This window comes from Leopardus geoffroyi, chromosome X, assembly GCF_018350155.1.
Source record: "Leopardus geoffroyi isolate Oge1 chromosome X, O.geoffroyi_Oge1_pat1.0, whole genome shotgun sequence".
Taxonomy (NCBI): Eukaryota; Metazoa; Chordata; class Mammalia; order Carnivora; family Felidae; genus Leopardus; species Leopardus geoffroyi.
In genome coordinates, this window is record NC_059343.1 from 112341318 (window position 1) to 112360154 (window position 18837).

Below are 18837 nucleotides of genomic sequence, written 5' to 3' on the forward strand. Positions count from 1 at the left end.
AGCCAAACACCCGCTTCATCTCGGCCAGGAAGCCCCGGTAATCATTGAGGAGGGGGCTCTCCTTCCTGATGTAGGGGATCACCCACTGCAGGGCCGGCCCCGTGAGGCGGGTGATGAGGAACGTCACCTTCAGGGCATCGCTGGAGAACAGGGTCTCGTCCACTAACATGTAGGCGCCCGTCTGCACGATGAACTCCGGGAGGCGGTCGGTGTCGCCGTCAAAGGTCTCGGGGAAGGGAATCGGGTTCCTCCACCGCCGCGTCTGGGGCCGCAGGGGCAGGGCCAGGAGGGCCTTGATCAGCTGCACTCGGCCGTCCATCGCGCCGCGCTCGCGCTCGCGCTGGTCGGGCTGGGCTGGGCTGGGCTGGGCTGTGCGGGGCGGGGCGGGGCTGTGCTGGGCGGGGAGGCGTGGCGGGAAGTGCGTGTGCGCGGAGGCGGGCCCGGGCCCGGGGGCGGGGCCAGGGCGGGACTGGCGCCGGCTCCGCCCACGAGGCCGGGAGGTCGCCAGGGCGCAGGCGTGACGGAGCGGTGGGTGCCCTAGGGCGCGAACGCACCGGGTGGGTCGGGCCTAAAGGCCGCTCGGGGAGGCGGGGTCAGAATGGAGGGGCGGGGCCGAGGTTGTCGTCGCGGGCGGTGGGCCGAGGGCCGTGGGAGAGGGGCGGGGCCAGGGGAGGAGCCCGGGACAGCAGGTCTTCTTTGGTGAGCGGGGAGTCTGCTGCACGTGGGGAAGGGCGAGCCAGGTGCTTCCTATTTCAGGAGTGCTTCTGGTGCACACCGTGCCTGCAGGCCACCCGCCCTTTCGAGTTCCTTCGCCGACCCATTGCCTCTGGATGCCCCTTGCATGAGCTGCTGCGGCCACTTTTTGCTGCTTATGCATCTTCTCGGCCAGAGGTTATTGGCACCCAGGCTGCAGATGTTGATTTAGCTAACATAATCCAGAGAGCATATTTAAGAACGATGCACCAGGACTGAGGCATGGAAGAAGAGTTGGGAGTTAAGAAGCTAATATGCTATATTAAGACGCAAAAAGACAATGATCCATATGGAAACTGAAAGAGAAGCAAAAGAGTGGTTGGATGCTTTCCAACCGTGACTTTATACATGTTCGTACATCAAGAAAAAAGGAAAAGAATACGTAGGATTTTAACAAATTTAACAAATTTAACAGCCAGCTCCTGGCTGGCTCAGGCAGTATAGTGTGCAACTCGTTTTTTTTTTTTTTTTTTAAGTTTATTTATTTCTTGTGAGAGCAAGCGAGCAGGGGAGGGGCAGAGAGAGACGGAGAGAAAATCCCAATCAGGAGCCACACTATCAGCACCGAGTCCAGGGGGCTGGATCTCACGAACTGGGATATCATAACATGAGCTAACTGAAATCAAGAGTCTGATGCTTAACTGACTGAACCACCCAGGCAGCCCAGAGTACGCAGCTCTTGATCTCGGAGTTTTGAGTTCAAGCCTCATGTTAGGTTTAGTGCTTACTTTTAACAAATTGGAAAGGATACGGGGAAATTTGCCATTCCAGATTAATATACATGTATCAGCGGCTTTCATATATACAGGATATAATCGGATAAAATGCACAATGATGTGAAACGCCCTGTTCGGAATAACAATTCACCGTTAAGAGTACAAGGAATGTATTTTTTCATTGTAAAGAAAACGCATGAGGAAGTGTCTTAACGCTAAAGGGATCCCAAATCACAGTCTCACTGATGGGCTGATATTCCAGATCTGGGATACAATGCCTCCACATCCTAAAGACATTAAATTTCCCTAGGTTAAATTATACTTCCCACACGTGACCAGTGATGGAGTCAGGCGATGTGCAAATAGTGCGTTTAATCCAATTAGGTGCAGCATTCGCTACCCCCTCCCCCCAAATAATCTCACCAGAAACACAAAGAGGATATTTTTGATCAGATGACTTGATTTTGACATTCATATGGAACAATAAACAACCCAAATCAGTGTGGAAATTTTTGAAACAGAAGGGCGATGCGGGTGACTTGTTTCAACAATATGTTCACAAATACATTATTATTTACTCGTTGGTTTTTCCTATCTCTTACCCCACCTACAATACAAGATGCCAGCGACCTCAGGTGACCTTGCTGTGAAGCAATCCTCTCTGATTTTGTTCTCCCAGGAAATCCCTGATGATAGGGCATTCCCACACCTACCTCGCAGTCTGGCGGAATAAACAATGTCCTGGAAGGGGACTTTTTCAGGGAGCTGGGCCAGGTGAAATCGTGACAGTGGTCTGGGTGGGGACTTTCAACCTGGTCGGCCATATCCACATGCTTGTACTGTGAGGCTGTTTCCTTCACGAGAGCCTGCTGCACCCAGATTCCCCTCAGCGGACCTCCGCCTGCCTGCCTCACGGCTACACCGTCACCCTCTTGCCCGGAGCCTGGAGAGCTCACCCCACACGTCCAGGATGAGAGTCCTTTCCTCTCTCCCGGGCTCCACACGGGAGCAAGCCTCAGCCACCCTCTGGGCTTTGGCCTTTCGGGCTGGCAGACACGGACCCAGGAGTCGGTGACAGGGACTCCCTCCTTCAGTGGATATGTCTAAGCATAGGTGATACAAGCTCAAGAGGTAAACAGCGGACCAAAAGCTGTGTCATAAGAAAATATCCAGAATGAAACACTGAAAGATAAACATATGAAAACTACAGATTACGTAAGACACAAGGAGGATCGTATGAAAGAAAGAGATGCTATTTCCTCGGGGTTCCAGGCAAATAGGAAAGAGAACGAAGCAAAGCAGTATATGAGCAGATATGAGCTGAGAACAGACTCCTCGTGGAGAAAAATGCAAGAAATCTACACGTGAGCACATCTTAGGAAAGCTATTGAGAACCAAAGGCAAATAGAGGAGCTGTAAGCTTTCAGAGGATGAAAGCAAATTAGCCTGAGAGCTGCCTTCTCCAGTAAAAAATAGAAAAAGCAAAAGAATAGAAAATGAAATATCGTCTTCTATGCGCTGAAAGAATATACTTCCCAGCGGGAGACTCCTCCCCCTGCCACAACATATTTCAAGAATGAAGATGAAATAAAGGTCTTCTTATAAGCACCAAAGGGGAAAACCCGAGAGAATTTGTCACCAGAAGATAGTACTTGCAGAAAATACTCACCGATATTCCTCAGGCCGAAGACAAGTTTTACATGAGTGAAAAGTAATGAAAAGCTGAATCGTTATGGAATCGAGCTTAGTCAGTGAAACGAAACAGAAAAGGAAGAGATGATTAGGGAAGTCAGGAGATGGTGACCTTTGAGTGGGGGGAAGAATACCGTGATTAAAAGGGGCCAGGTGTGGGCCTCGAGGTTGTTGGCAAGTTGTATTTCTTTTAGTGGAAGATAGTCTCAGGCGTTCTTTGTGGTATGTCAGCGTGTTGTGCCCGTCTGTGAGGTCCCGAGATCTCCGTCTATCACAGTGTCACAATTACATGCGAGTGTGTGTGCGTGTGTGGGCGCTCAGGACTTGGAGGCCGACTTGCCTTTCTGGACCACGGCGGGACAGGTACAGCACAGCCCCAGCCTTCGATCTGGTGACTTCTCCCAGCACTCAGCACCCACGGATCCTACCAAGGAAAGTAAATGACTTCCTCGTGTCCTTGCAAAGGTCCCTAGTCCGTTAACCTACCTCCTCTCTCACCAGCCACAGCAAGTCTCAGGGGTACACATTTCAGCCTGGGGCACGTTCCTGAGAGACTGGCCCGAGATAGGCAACCACATCTTCCCCAGCCCTTTGCCAACTCCTCTATGGGAGCACCTCTCCCATTGTGCCTTCGGGCACAACCCGTCATTGGACCAGAGGGTTTAGGAACTCCTCAAGAGGGAGTATTTCTGGAGATCTCCCGGGGAAAGGTTCCGTTTCAGGACCTACATAGGTACATACCGAATCCCCATATACGCCACGCTGTGTACTGAGCTATATTTTATGATTATATATGGGAAACTGGTGATGCATTTAGAAAGGAGATATGAGACAGATGTAGGATCTGTGCTGCTAAAATGAGCACGTGGTATGAGACATAGGAAAGTGACAAAATTAGGACTGGTTGATTTATTAACGAGCGTGGAGAAATTACCGCCGACGAAAGCAGTAAAGCTGTGGCACCAACAATCGGGGACCTAGGTAGTGTGTTGTCAGATGCGGATTATGTGCTCCGAACAGTGTTTAGAAACTACAGATTTATAGGGGCTACATTGGGATGGGAAGGCTCCAGGCAGCAGGAAAGGGCTTTGCGTGAACTCAACGAATATTCCATCAGCCGAGTGAGCTGGTTCTTACTGGCACCTTCATGGACCCGAGGAGAAAACTGAAGCACAAAAATCATCTGAAGTTACCCAGCTGATAGGAGGAAGAGCTGGTGTATGAGTCCCAGCAGCAAAGCTGCAGCCCACAAACGCAACTACTGGCCGTAACGCACAGCAGATAAGTAGTGACTGCTAGTGCTTCCCGCACAGGTAGAAGCAGCCCAGGGCATGGGCCTGGGATTGAGTGCGAATGGGACAGGCACGATTGGTGACCCAAGGGCGAGGGAGCCGCGGGCGATTTGAGAAACAGGACGTGTGTGTTATAGGTTGTCACGTGCCAGGCGTTGAAAGGATCCGGCACGTGTCCATCCACAGAAGCAGTCAGAGGGACAAGCCTTAGAGACGAGCGTTGAAGGGGTTGGCAGATCCTGGGACGGCATTTACCTCCACAGCTCCAGGCTATCTTCCTGTCTCCCCTCATGTGGATTGACTGCCCCAAACCATCCCTTCACGGGTTGCTGGCCAAAGCCTGCAAGCACTCTGTCGCCCCCCCTCTAGATCTTTGTTAACCTGTTACCCCCAACCCAGCTCAACCACGAGCTCTCACTGAGTTTGTAAGTGAGCGGCCAGACTCCGCGGGTAAGACACCCAGCTGGGCCAACGGCCGTGTCCTTAACGCTGCCCAACTCTCAGGCTGTCTGCTTCTGGTGTCTTCCTTTCATCCCCCGTAGTTTGGAAGTCATTTTACTGTATTTGGTTTTGCTGTTGCTCCCGAGTTCTATTTGAGGCCTAGGAAGCCATCTGTGACAGCTGCAGCTAGCCGCGATATCCCCAATTTATTAGTCAGCATTCTGCAGACAACAGAACCAATGGGAATATATTCTGAAGACTTTGGTTCATCCACGTATGGAGGCTGAGAAGTCCCACGATCTCCTATCTACAAGCTGGAACGCCAGGAAAGACAGTGGGGTAACTCAGTCTGAGAAGGAAGGCCTGAGAACCTTCAAACCAGGGGAGTCAATGATATGAATCCCAGTCTAAGAGCAGGAAAAGTGGGGCACCTGGCTGGCTCGGTCACTAGGGCATGACTCTTGATCTCAGGGCGGCGAGTTCAAGCCGCCCAGTGGGTGTGGAGCCTACTTAGAAAAGAGATAGGGGCGGGAGGAGATGAGATGAAATGTCCCGCCTCAAGTAGTGAGGCAGAAGGAAAGGGGACCATTCTTCCTTCCTGTGCCTTTGGGTAGATTCTGGCCCTCGGTGCCTGGGATAACGCTCACTCACAGTGGGCACAGTGGGCAAACGACTTTCCTGAGTGACCGATTCGAATGCAAACCTCATGCAGAAACAGCCTCCCAGACACAACCAGAAATCATGTTTCACTCGGGCATCCACGGACGGTCCAGTTGACACCGAAAATTAACCATCGCAGTAGTTAGGGCAACCTCACAAACCATTGCGTGACAATGTTTACACAATAAAGCCTCGCGACACCCCCGACCCGCCTGACAAACGGGGGAAGGATAGTGCCGGCACGAGAGGGTCTTTGCCAGGGGCGATGTGCACTCTGTGAAGATGGGAGGAGTAAGCATGGAAGGCTTCCCGGAGGAGGACGCATTTAGCTAGGTCAGGATAAACTAGGTGAGCCAGATTTCCGAAGTGCGAGATGACTCGAGACAAAGGAAAAGGTATGTGCGAAGGTCTAACAAGGCGGGGGGGTCGGCCTTGAGGGACAGACACGGATGTACAAAGACAAAAATAGGAACAAATATTTGAGTGATTTATTTGGACCTGGAAGTATGGCGGTTTCCACTCGTAGACCTAAAGAGAATGGACAGTCTGCCTGTCAATCACTGCAGGCCCTCCAAGCTGATGCCTGAAGGCGGGGCCATTGAAGGATGGCAAGCACCCGGCAATGAAGCCCTACCACGTGAGCAGGCCGATGACGGCTTGGATTGTGCAATGAGGCTTCCGTAGACCGTTCCCCTCGGTGATGACGAAATATGGCGGCTACTGTGGATATATGGCGGGTGACAGTGCTCCGATCTCACAAGTGTAAGTTTCATGGACTTTCTCTCATAATTGGCTGTTTGAAGTGTGAGTTTAAGAGAATCGGGGTGGGGGGGGCGGATGGTGTGTCCCAAGACACGTTGACAGATGTGTCTCATGGGCTTCCGGATTGATGACAAGGGAAGGTCCCTTAGCTGCCTTTGGGGACATTGTTGTGCTTTATGGAACAACATGATGAGTCTTTCAGATCATTTCATTTGTCTGAGTGTGGGTCTCGTACCCCCCCTCCCGATTCGTGGTCTTCGGGTTTTGTGGTGTTTGCAGCTTCAAAATGCAGAAAAAAGGGTGCGGTTGGCTGAGCCTTGAGTGGGTCTCAGACAGGACGATGGCTGTTGGCTGCCTGGGAGCCGATTTTGGTTTCCATGGTACAGTGTTTGGGGACGGGACTTGTCACCGACTATTGTTTACATCTTGGTCTTGGCCATTTGTGTGAGGTGTCTTGGTGACCGGCTATCTCTTATCTTGATGTGAAACAAAAGGAAAGCGAACGTAAGGAGAGGGGAGCACGTGTGTGATTACGACAGCCGACAGCCGATGCCTGTCTTTGAGGGCAGTTTTGTCTTTCATTTAACATGACTGTGTGTTTCCTATCAGTTGTTCAACATTTGGAATGGTCTTCTGCATATGCTGCCTTGAAAAGGCGGGGGAACCCCCTGATAATTCCAACATGAAAGTGGGGAGACGGATGGCGTGGTGGGCTCAGGGCTTGTTCACTGACCACCGGGAATTGTCTTCAGTCACCACTGAAAGCTGCATTTTTCTGTAACGTATTCGTGTTTTTCCTATCATTGTACCCAACCAGTAGCGGTCCGGAAGCTTTTCACGTGTTTTCCATACAAAAAGGTGTTCTATTAATTGCCGTCTTCGAATGAGAAGGTAGCCTATTGGGTCGGCTTGGCAGGGCCTTGGTGCCTTAAGTCCCTGATGGGAATGATCTGCTCGGGATCTTGTTTCTTGTTTCATGTGATAACGTAATGGCGGTGGGGTGTGTTTTCCCGGTGATATTGCAACATTGCATCCGTTTGAGTCTGGTTTTTTATTTTGACTGTGTTTCATACGCGTTCTCCAAATGTGCAAGTATTTTCCGCGTGCACTGTGGAACAATTGGTCCGGCTGGACACGTGAAAGTTTCACACGCCGAACGTCTCCTAGCCGCTCTTGTTAGCCAAGACGGAACACTGTTTTGGCATTTAATGTTCCATGTTCGTCTTAAGGCAGCCAATTGAATTTTGATGTCGGCGCTCCTCATAGAGTTCCTTTAAAGTGCTTGGTGTAAATTTCAATTTACCGAGGAGGCATTCAACGTCTAATGGGGTGCCTTACGTTTCCAGCATAATGGCGTGTTTGACATAATTTATTTTGCTAAATCCTGGTCTTGTTCGCTATGGATAAATTCTCTTAGAAACAAAGGTTTTCTGGGGAAACTGCCTGGCTCAGTGATAGAACCTGTGACTCTTGATGTGGGGGTTGTGATTGCAGGCCCCACACTGGTGTGGAGAGTGCTTAAAAATAAAGTCTTCAAAATGAATAATAATAAACGTTTTGAGGTGATCTCAAATTGCAATTCAAAACAATCTGGTGAATGCTTGCCTCTCACACAGTTGGGGATTTGGGTGTACAAAAGAATTGGGTCTCCTATGACTTTGTTCCATTAAATGTTGTTCCAGGCCCTTTTTTCGTAAGCTTTTGTTAACCAGTTTTGGCGTCATCGTTAGTTTACAAATGAGCTAAAGATTGTTTTAATTGTGTGTGTGCTTCTTGCTTTATGACAGTGACTGGCTCCCGGTGGCCCGGGAGCCCAACCTTTCGTCTTATTTGCTATTAAAATGTTTCTGAAAAACTGACTCTGTGTGTTTTATTTCACGGGTCTACTTAAAATTTCCTTTTCAGTGTAAAACATAGCAGGTATTGACCATGAGGCTGACGGTGCTGTTTCCTGACCGCGAATTCCGGGAAGTGCCTGTCACCGGCCATCCCGGAATTCCGTTGGCCTCGTTCTGGGTTTCATTTCTCATGATCGTTACATGACACTTATCAACTTTATTCAGGTCAATTCTGTACTTAGTCTTGAGTGCATTTGCTTTGAACGTCACGGGGCATTTTGAGTTTACTTACAAGCAAATTCACCCCCAGAAGTCTTGCTCTCTGTGTTCTAGAACTGAATGGCCCTTGCTGGTCGCAGTGCATACTTTTGAATATTATATTAGAACCCTGATTGTGCACGTGACAGAGTGGTATTTCTTTTCTTTTCTTTTTTTTCTTGTTATGTCTTTAAATGCTGACCCAGGTGCTCCTTCCTCGGCGTTCTCCCGTAGAAAAAATTACTTTGTGGTATCCTATTTACAAACAGTCTGTTCCCTGACACCTCCAGTCCTCCTTGTTAGGGGTCCTGGGCTAGACCGGACATGCCGCTCTCCCTGCACCCTACTGCACCCCGATCGCAGAGGGTGCTGTCCCTGCCTCTTTAGGCACAAGAGCTGACCGTGCCTTAATGCCCCAAGGGCTAGCATATTGGCTTAGGAAATAGTCAGTGGCTGCCTGCTTCTCCTCATACACCTCCCTTCCTGTGTCAGACCTCATGTGTATACAAGGGGAGAATTCAATGAGAGGGAAGCTGTTGTTTTGCTCAAAACCCTGAGCGCCCTAATCCCTGAGCGTCATCTGATCCTTGGTGTTAAGGACAACAGGCACTTCCTTTTGATCATGGTGATAGCTGGGTTTGCCTTATTAGCCTTTTTGCTGATTGATTCTTGATATTGACTTGAATTTGGTATCTTAGCTCACGTAGAAACGATTTAATGACTCCTATCGGTGACACGTTGGAGGTCTGTAAAATGTACTTTGATTACATTTAGACCTGTGAAAGATCCACTGCTGGTATTTGGGTTGTACTGTCTTCGGTACTGACAGGAAAGCAGACTTCAGGAACGGGGACCCTCAACTAGCCTCACCAATCCTGACTTTTGAGACAGAGTCCTAGATCTTGAACAAAATCTAAGTGTGGCATGAAGGTGCTTTCATTACTGGCCCATGGCCTGTAGTATCCCAGGGGCATTCTTGCCCATTGAGAGCAGATTCTCCAATGTGTATGTAACCAAGTGTCCAGTTTGTTGCCGTTGTTTCCTCCTCGGAGACCTACGTTCAATGTCAGGTGGTAGGGACATTATGCAATGTGTGAAATGCTTGGTGAATTTGTTGTGATTAACTTAGCTCATTTTTCTTTTTGGCAGTTTTGGAACTTACTGTGTTACCGATGACGAAGTCTAGTATAACAGCCCAGCCATTGTAATGTGCATTTCGTGGTCTATTAAGTAGAACACAAAACCCATTTGAGTGATGTGTGACCCATCGCCTTGCCTTGCGTGGTATGTCAGTGTCAGCAATTGGTAACAAAGTGAGAACACCACCACCCATTCCAAAGGTTTGTTCCCCACAATTGTGTACGAGTGGATGGTTTCATTAGTGAAGAGGGACACGGGAGTTCTGAGACGCCCCTTCTCGCCACTGAGTGGTGATACCTCTTAACATAATGTTGAAGAATTCCCCTGTGCTGGTTGACGAAGGCGGGATGCACCGTGGTTCGTGCTGAGGGGGGACAATCAGCCAGCCTCTAAAGCCGCAGTCTCACCTTGTGGGTTGATTCATGCAGTTCCTGTCTTACATTCTCTTTCACTCTTTTGGCCTACTTCACACAGGCTGCGTGATTGGGTCCTCTGGCCCCACCAACCACTTCCAGAAATTGCTCTGGAAGAGGGAAAGAGGAAGTTTGCCCCATCCACTCGTGTGGTGAGTTTCCAAGTGACCTAATTTTCCTGCAGCGGTCGCAAGCTGACCTTCCCCAGGTAAGTCTCTTTGTAGATTTGTACAATCATCACCTCCCTCAGGATCTGTGATGGGAACGTCCTGTTCTGGTCAGCCGGTGGGCCCGTAATGAGAGGAGAGGACCCTGAACCAATAGTCAAGACCAGCCATACAGGTGAGAGCAACCTTAGGCTGTGTGAGGCCACAGGTGTTGGGTGAATAGCACTTGTCTCCTGTCAGCTGTACCTTTCTTCCAGATGGTGTGGAAATCCCATCCCTGAGTCTCTAACGTGGGCGCTTCCCACAAGGTCGGGGTCACTCCCTAGACACTACTTGTTAACTCCGTGGTAGAGACTCCCTGTCTTGAGTCAATTTCCTCAAGGAGTCAGTGGCATCTTTCTTCCAGACCTTCTTCGTGTTCCTCTGCTTCCTGTTGCGTGCCACTGTTACACACGCGTTGGCTTTATTAGAATGTCAGATGTCCAAAAAACCCTGATCTTGAGCCTTTTTATCCTTTTGGTAATCGCTTTCTACTACCATGCAGAAGCAGGATGGACTGGATGGGATGGTCAGACACAAACTCCAGGAACTCCGAGATGGTGGGAGCACTGCTCAGGTGCATTTCTTCAGGTCTGAATGTAACTTTTTTAAGTCATGGGTCTGAATTAATTGAAAGCCAGGAGTACCTAGGAGAGGCGAGAAAGATGAGACCTGTACACCGAGTGGGTGCCAGAGGGTGACGGTCTCCCGGCCCACCCCCGCTGGGGTGGGTGGGCATTTAGGTGGCAGCCGTCCTAGAAGCACAGGCTAATAGTTCAAGCAACATGTGGGTCAATACTTCTTTGCAGGTTTCCCCTTCCGTGCATGCTAGCTATTTTTTGGCTTTGCAGATGTTGCCGAGACCGTGTCACCCATCGTGTTTCGTTCACAATGAGTTTCCAGTATGTGAGTCTGAAAGACCCTCGGCCCTTTCTTCCTGTCATCTCTGAGCCTCAGCTTCCACACCTGCAAAATGGAAATGACACCTCGCTCTTGCTCTCAGGCGTGGTGTGAAAATCAAGCGTGATCGTCTTTATGAAGTGCTCGGCACACGGGAGGTACTGAAGAAATTAGGACACCGTTTCCAGAGTGTGTTTATGGGAGCAAAGGATCATGGCTTGGTTTAGATCCTCTTGCCACCTGTGCAGACCCCACTTGCACTTCATTTCTTGAGCCTTTTGCTGTCATGTCAGCTACATTTTGTTTCCTTTCACAGGGCCAGCAACTATTCTCGGAGGGGCTTGGGCATCTCTTTGGAAATGGACCTCTTTAACTCTGCTGTGATGCCAGGAGGTAGCCCAGCATCCCAGACCCTGCCTTTCTCTGAGCTGCATTCTTTCCTGGCTGCCTTGGACGTCTGACATTGAAGCTGATGTCACTCCGCGTCAAGTTGGGGCTGGAGGGTGCTTGGTAACTGGCAGTGGCCAAAGGTCTCCTCTCTTTCCTTCTCTGTATAAAGTTACTTCTTTTCTGGGCAGGGGTTAATTTGGTGGAAATCAGGTGAAGACTTTGACGGTTGGGTGTGAGAGTGTTAAGCATAAAGACGAATGGCTCTAAGGTGCATTCAAAGACCCTTGTGACCTCTAGAGTCAGAAGCACCTCTGGTTCCTCTGTTGCTTTGTTCGCACCAGTTTTATCCAGAAGGTGGCATCGCAGAGCCTGATGTGCACTCCCCAAAGTCCAAAGGATCCACATTTCTTTGTGGTTAGACACTAACGTATGTAGCCTTTACACAGCACGTTGACATTTCAAAGACTTTTCATTTATCCCTATACTTGGTTCAGTGACTTTCAAGCCGTGGGAGATGGGGGTCATTACAACTTCCTACCCAGTGAAAACCTGAGACCTGAGGTCCTTAGAAAACTCTGTGCCCCAACACACGTTCTTTCCCCGGGCGGTAGGTACAAAAGTGAACAAGAATGGCTTGTTTGCGTGTCAAAAGCAGTTGTACAACTTAATCACCGTGATGCCTCCTCCTTCTTCCACACACACTTGTGCCTGCCCACTGCCCATCAAAGTCATGTTGGGTCATTTCACTGGGGGGAGGGATGGGGAAGACGTAGATGATTGTTTTATGGGTAAGTCTTCTGAGTACCGGCACTTAACAAAATAAGTCCCAAGGTTGACGCTTCCAAAAGGGTGACTGTTTAACTGGTGGCATCTCAAACTCAGGACCCTGAGGGAAAGACAAGGTGACCCTCCCAATTTAAGGTGGGGTCTGGCTTGGTGGCTCTTTCCCAGGAGTCCACTCTGGAGCCTGCCACATCAGTTGCGTTATGAGGCCTGTACTCAATGAATGTGTACTTCCCAGCGGGGATGTTAATGAGTTATGAATTCTTGGTGTGAAGTATTTCATGTCAAACCCTGTTAGCCCGAAGTGGATTTTCATTCCTCTTATGTGTGTCGGTGACAGGAAGGGAATGGAATCGAACACCTGAGGGTAAGGCCTTTGCACTTGTGCTGCCGAAGGAGCACGAGGTAAGGCCTTTGAAATGGAGTGTATTCGTTGTTACACTGGTTCCCTGTTACAGGCGCACGTTTCCACGGATGAGTATTATTTCATTGGATACATGTACCACATTTTCCTTATCCATTTATACTGTTGATGGATGCTCACAAGTCTCTCATGTGTCACATGTTGAAAACAATACTGTAGTGAGTATATGGGATGAGTATGTGTCCTTGACGTAGTGGCTTCCTGTCCTTATATAAACGCCCAGATACGGGATTGATACATCATATAGGAGCTCAATTATTAATTTTTTGAGAGGCCATCCTACTGTTCTCCGTAGTGCTACCCAATGTGGGCCTGTCAGGTTGTCAGACTCCCTTTACAAAGAAGCTGAAAGAGTACGTCTACCATGCAGAGCAATGGCCTCCTAGGAATCACTGGGAATCCTCATGTTGTGTATGGGAATGTGGTTGGAATTGTATCCACACGTTTCCATCAAAACTTCCTGCACTCTTCTGGTGATCATACCTTGCCCGTGGCAAGAAGACGAGCGGCGTGAAGGTGCTGTCAGTGATCGTTCCATGAGACAGGGGACGTTTAGATTGTCACGGACATGAGCTGATGAGCTGGATGTCCGGGAGCCTCCAGGGTCAGGTGTGCAGGGTGAAGGTGTCACCCTTGGGCCTTTGTTTCTATACGTCATTTCAGGCCTTTCATTTCTCGCGATTAGTGAAACCTAGGGTCCAGAAGGGATATATGAGTAAACTCTGGGAGTGTAAAGAAACTTGCAAGGGGGTGGGTAGAGTGTCTTAGTGTGAAAGTGTGGTAGGCCTTATGGGTTCAGGGGCAATGGCAGCATCTGGCGACTGGGCAGATATTAGTTCCCAGGGAAGAAATGGGTCATGTCTGGTTCTCTGGCCTCCAATGCAAAGAAGCTAATAGAGTTTGTCTACCATACAGAGCAATGGCCTCCTAGGAATCGTTAGGAATCCTCATTTTGTCGATGGGAATGTGGTTGGAATTGTATCCAAGCGTTTCCATCTAAGCTTTCTGTACTCTTCTGCTGACCATACTCTGCACATGGCGGGAAGAGGAGCGGCGTATGGGCGCTGTCAATGAACGTTCCATGAGGCAGGGGACGTTTAGATCGTCACGGACATGAGCTGATGAGCTGGATGTCCGGGAGCCTCCTGGGTCAGGTGTGCAGGGTGGAGGTGTCATCCTTGGGCCTTTGTCTCCATACACCATTTCAGGCCATTCATTTCTAGCGATTAGTGAAACCTAGGGTCCAGAAAGGATATATGAGAAAACTCTGGGAGTGTAAAGAACCTTGCAAGGGGGTGGGTAGAGTGTCTTAGTGTGAAAGTGTGGTAGGCCTTATGGGTTCAGGGGCAATGGCAGCATCTGGCGACTGGGCAGATATTAGTTCCCAGGGAAGAAATGGGTCATGTCTGGTTCTCTGGCCTCCAATGCAAAGAAGCTAAAAGAGTTTGTCTACCATAGAGAGGAATGGCCTCCTAGGAATCGTTAGGAATCCTCATTTTGTGGATGGGAATGTGGTTGGAATTGTATCCACACGTTTCCATCGAAACTTCCTGCACTCTTCTGCTGACCATACTCTGCCCATGGCAGGAAGAGGAGCGGCGTGTGGGTGCTGTCAATGAACCTTCCATGAGGCAGGGGATGTTTAGATTGTCACGGACATGAGCTGATGAGCTGGATGTCCGGGAGCTTCCTGGGTCAGGTGTGCAGGGCGGAGGTGTCATCCTTGGGCCTTTGTTTCTATACACCATTTCACGCCATTCATTTCTCGCGATTAGTGAAACCTAGGGTCCAGAAGGGATATATGAGTAAACTCTGGGAGTGTAAAGAAACTTGCAAGGGGGTGGGTAGAGTGTCTTAGTGTGAATGTGTTGTAGGCATTGTGGGTTCAGGGGCAATGGCAGCATCTGGCGACTGGGCAGATATTAGTTCCCAGGGAAGAAATGGGTCATGTCTGGTTCTCTGGCCTCCAATGCAAAGAAGCTAAAAGAGTTTGTCTACCATACAGAGCAATGGCCTCCTAGGAATCGTTAGGAATCCTCATTTTGTGGATGGGAATGTGGTTGGAATTGTATCCACACGTTTCCATCGAAACTTCCTGCACTCTTCTGGTGATCATACCTTGCCCGTGGCAAGAAGACGAGCGGCGTGAAGGTGCTGTCAATGAATGTTCCATGAAGCAGGGGACGTTTAGATTGTCACGGACATGAGCTGATGAGCTGGATGTCCGGGAGCCTCCTGGGTCAGGTGTCCAGGGTGCAGGATTCATCCTTGGGCCTTTGTTTCTATACGTCATTTCAGGCCATTCATTTCTCACGAGTAGTGAAACCTAGGGTCCAGAAGGGATATATGAGTAAACTCTGGGAGTGTAAAGAACCTTGCAAGGGGGTGGGTAGAGTGTCTTAGTGTGAATGTGTTGTAGGCCTTGTGGGTTCAGGGGCAATGGCAGCATCTGGCGACTGGGCAGATATTACTTCCCAGGGAAGAAATGGGTCATCTGGTTCTCTGGCCTCCAATGCAAAAAAGCTAAAAGAGTTTGTCTACCATAGAGAGGAATGGCCTCCTAGGAATCGTTAGGAATCCTCATTTTGTGGATGGGAATGTGGTTGGAGTGTATCCAAGCGTTTCCATCTAAACTTCTGCACTCTTCTGCTGACCAAACTCTGCCCATGGCGGGAAGAGGAGCGGCGTGTGGGTGCTGTCAATGAACCTTCCATGAGGCAGGTGCCCTTGCAATATCAAGGACATTTGCTAATGAGCCTTTGTGGTTATCAACCTCCATTTTCAGGCTCTTGATTTCACTTGATTAGTGAAATCTGGGGCCCACAAAGGCTCTGAGGACACTCTGGGAAGAGAAGGAATCTTGACCTTGGGTGGGCCGAGCGACTTGGAGTGAACGTTGTGGTAGGCATTTGGGTTCAGGGGTGTGTCCCCTGCCTTTGTCCCTTCTCACGCATACGCTGGGGTCGGCATAACTCGGGGCGAGAAGACAGTGGACATTGGTGGATGTGAGCTGAGAAACTATGCCTGTCTTGTCGAGTTGACACATTCATTAGGAGAACAGGGTGTTGTTTTCCACGTTCCCCGTGGAGTGTGGGTTTGCCAGCAGGCACGGCTCTGCTGTTTCGTCCTTTCTCTGTGGTACCATGGGCCTGTGAAGGAAGGCCACGGGGTAGGGTGGGTCGTCCTTCCCCCTGCTGTCTTGTTGCGGGTGACAATAACCTGAGGCCCTTCTGAGAAGGAACTGCTGTTGCTTATGCCTCTTTTATCCTCCAGGGACATTTTCTGCCATTGTCCCAGATGTGTGTTGGCTCTTGGGCACTGCTTGTGGTGTTTGCTTCCCCCTCCATGTGTCAGGAGGCTGGGTTTTGAAACTGGCCAGAGGCATGCTTAGCTTTTCAAAAGTGTTTGCGAAGAGGCAGAGAGCGCACAATGACAAGTTTTCCAAAGTCCATGTTCCCAGAGAAGGGAAGGGGGAGGTCGTGTCCCCCTTTCCAATGGGGATAGTTTAGCTCTTGTTTCTTATTTTCTTTGCCCTGATGCCATGCTCCCATGAGAGACCAGGCCCCCTCGGTCCCTGCACGACCACCCTGACTGGTGAGTCCTGAGGACTGGCTAAAGTTATGCCTGTGCGTAGAGCTTCCTCTCGAGCAATCTGTGCCAAGAGTACCTTCACCTGAAGGTTAAGATGCGTGAGCAGTGGCTTGTACTCTGGCCTGCTTCTGTTCCTGCCTGTGCCTGTGCCCTCAGGGGGCCTCTCTGTGATCCAGAGAGTCAACTGCAATGAGTAAGGAAAGTAGAATCCTTGTTTAGAGTGGATTTGAGTCACTATGCTGGTGTCACTGGTCCGCTGGAAGTTGAGCTGTATTTTCCCTCTCGCGGCCTCTCTTTCTCGAGTGCCCTGGAGGAGCTGAGGTGTGATCTGTCTGTCTTGTGGCCCACAGGACCTGACAGAATACTTGGTAGGAGGGGAGGACTCGGAGCCTGTGTGATGGATACTCAGTGCGCAGGCCTCTTGAAATGGGCGGGAGGAACGTGCAAAACGTGTGCACTCCTGGACAGTGTACGTGGTGGCATCTAGGCCCCTCTGCATTTGAGCTTACCCCCCCCCCATCCACTGTGCCCACTCGAGGAGCACCATATATGGATTGGACCCCTGCCAAGCAGACCACCTGCCGGGTGAGATTGGGGTTGGCCTTCTGAGCTTGCCTGCTCTCTTCTCATTCACATGCAGACCCACTGTAAGGCTTCTTTCCAGCTTGGGAAAAGAACATCAGTGGGCTGAGGTCAGTGATTCTGGAGGAGACTCACTGAGTGCCTCAGTCTCCCCCATCAGTCAGACACAGCGGCCTCACAGAATGCCGAAAGGCCTCGTGTAGATGCCACTCTCCCCTCCGGGTAGATGACGGGTTGTGCCGTTGGGGTGCTGACCCGTAGGATGTGGGATATGGTTAAAGCCGCAAGGAGACACCAGGCGTTCTCCTCCAGAGCTCAGAGTAAATGCATACGGAAACAGTTGCCTTCTTACGGTAGGTCTTCTGCCTTTGGTTGTCTTCTCATTACAAAGAAAAATACTGATTAGTGAGGGTGAAATGTAACATTGGAGGGGGCAGATATGCTTATGACATAATTGATGGTGATGATTGATACGTGGATGTATACTGATCCCTCAACTCATTAGGTTGTATACATTAACTGTGTACAGCTTATCGTATGTCACTCGTACGTCTCCATACCTCAGTAAAGTGGTTGAAGAAACAATAAAAAAAGAGCCTCCCATGAGTACAGATGAGTGTTCCCCTCAAATGGTTTTAGATTTTCAAACTGAAGGGGAAGGAAGTGTCTATACAGGGAAAAGGGAGATTACTGCTCCTTTCTTACTGTTTTGCCTTGCTCGTTCCCTTTATATGTCGCATTTGTATCGGCGATGTACAAGGGTGACCTTTACTGTCCATAGGATTTTAAATTTCATTGACTTGCAGCAGTGCTACAGAAGCCATGAACTTCCCCTGGAGGACTTGAACTCAAGGAGTGGCCCCATGACATCAGCAATTCATCATATGACAAGACATGGACACTGGGTTAATGTGATTTTGGTATTGGCGCGCGTTTGGTATGTTGTCATTGTTTACAATTTGTGTTTTTGTGCTTGTGCAAGTAATCTCGCAAACTAGTTTGCATATGAGAACATGTCAAACCATGGATGTACAGTGTATTTTTCTCCTACGGGCTGGAGGGCCGTAGTTTCAGGCTGATTGGTCTTTCCAGTCGGCACGTTTTCTCTGAGCGTGTCCCACACCCTTCTGTCTACTGTATGACCCAGTTCCCCTGCCACAGCTACTTGCTTTGATGCTTCTCACCTATCATAGTTGAGCCAATGATACTTTTGTTGTACTTAGAGTTTGGGACTAGACCCCCAAGAATGTGTGATATCGTGGGGGTGCCTCTCTGGCTCAGTCAGTAGAGCATGTGACTGTGGATCTTGGGGTTGTGAAGTTCGAGCCCCACATTGGGTGTGGGGATTACTTAAAAAAAAAATTATTACAGGGGCACCCGGGTCACTCAGTCGGTTGAGCGTCCAAGTCTTGATCTGAGGTCAATTCTTGATCTCAGGGTCTTGATCTCAGGGTTGTGAGTTCATGCCCCAGTTTGGCCTCCACTCTGGGCATGAAGCTTAAATTAAATAAATACATAAACAAATATCGTTATAAAAAAAGAATGAGTGATAACCTTGTTTAAAATTTTTTTCATGTTTATGTATTTATTTTTGAGACAGAGAGCGATAGAGCATGAACGGGGGAGGGTCAGAGAGAGAGAGAGGGAGACACAGAATCAGAAGCAGGCTCCAGGCTCTGAGCTGTCAGCCTAGAGCCCGACACGGGGCTCGAACTCACGGACTGTGAGATCATGACCGGAGCCGAAGTCGGACGCTTAACTGACTGAGCCACTCAGGCACCCCACGAATGAGTGATATCTTGAAAAGGCTAGTTAATATCCTTTCACTGCAAGCAATATCATTGAGAAGACATACTGTTGAGTTTCCCTGAGCTATGCTCACTTCCGTCTTTAAAATGTATTTCTTGCTTCAGTATCTTGCATTTTGTAAAATACTTGTGTTCTTCCAATAAAATTTATGTGCTTCAGAAAATCTCTCTCGTAGAATTCTTTTATT

The 18837-nt window shown here is 49.4% G+C and overlaps 1 long non-coding RNA gene across 3 annotated transcripts; it reads left to right on the forward strand.

The window, feature by feature from the left end:
• Positions 1-6000: 6000 nt before the first annotated feature.
• LOC123594077 lies at positions 6001-17044 on the forward strand. 3 transcript variants are annotated; one of them, XR_006710660.1, is made up of 5 exons: positions 6001-6316; positions 10027-10307; positions 11023-11229; positions 11388-15062; positions 17034-17044. It is a non-coding gene; the product is annotated as an uncharacterized LOC123594077 (long non-coding RNA). The 3 variants fall into 3 exon arrangements; XR_006710661.1 differs by having other exon boundaries at positions 6002-6316; positions 10027-10173; XR_006710662.1 differs by having other exon boundaries at positions 6002-6316; positions 10216-10307.
• Positions 17045-18837: the final 1793 nt, after the last annotated feature.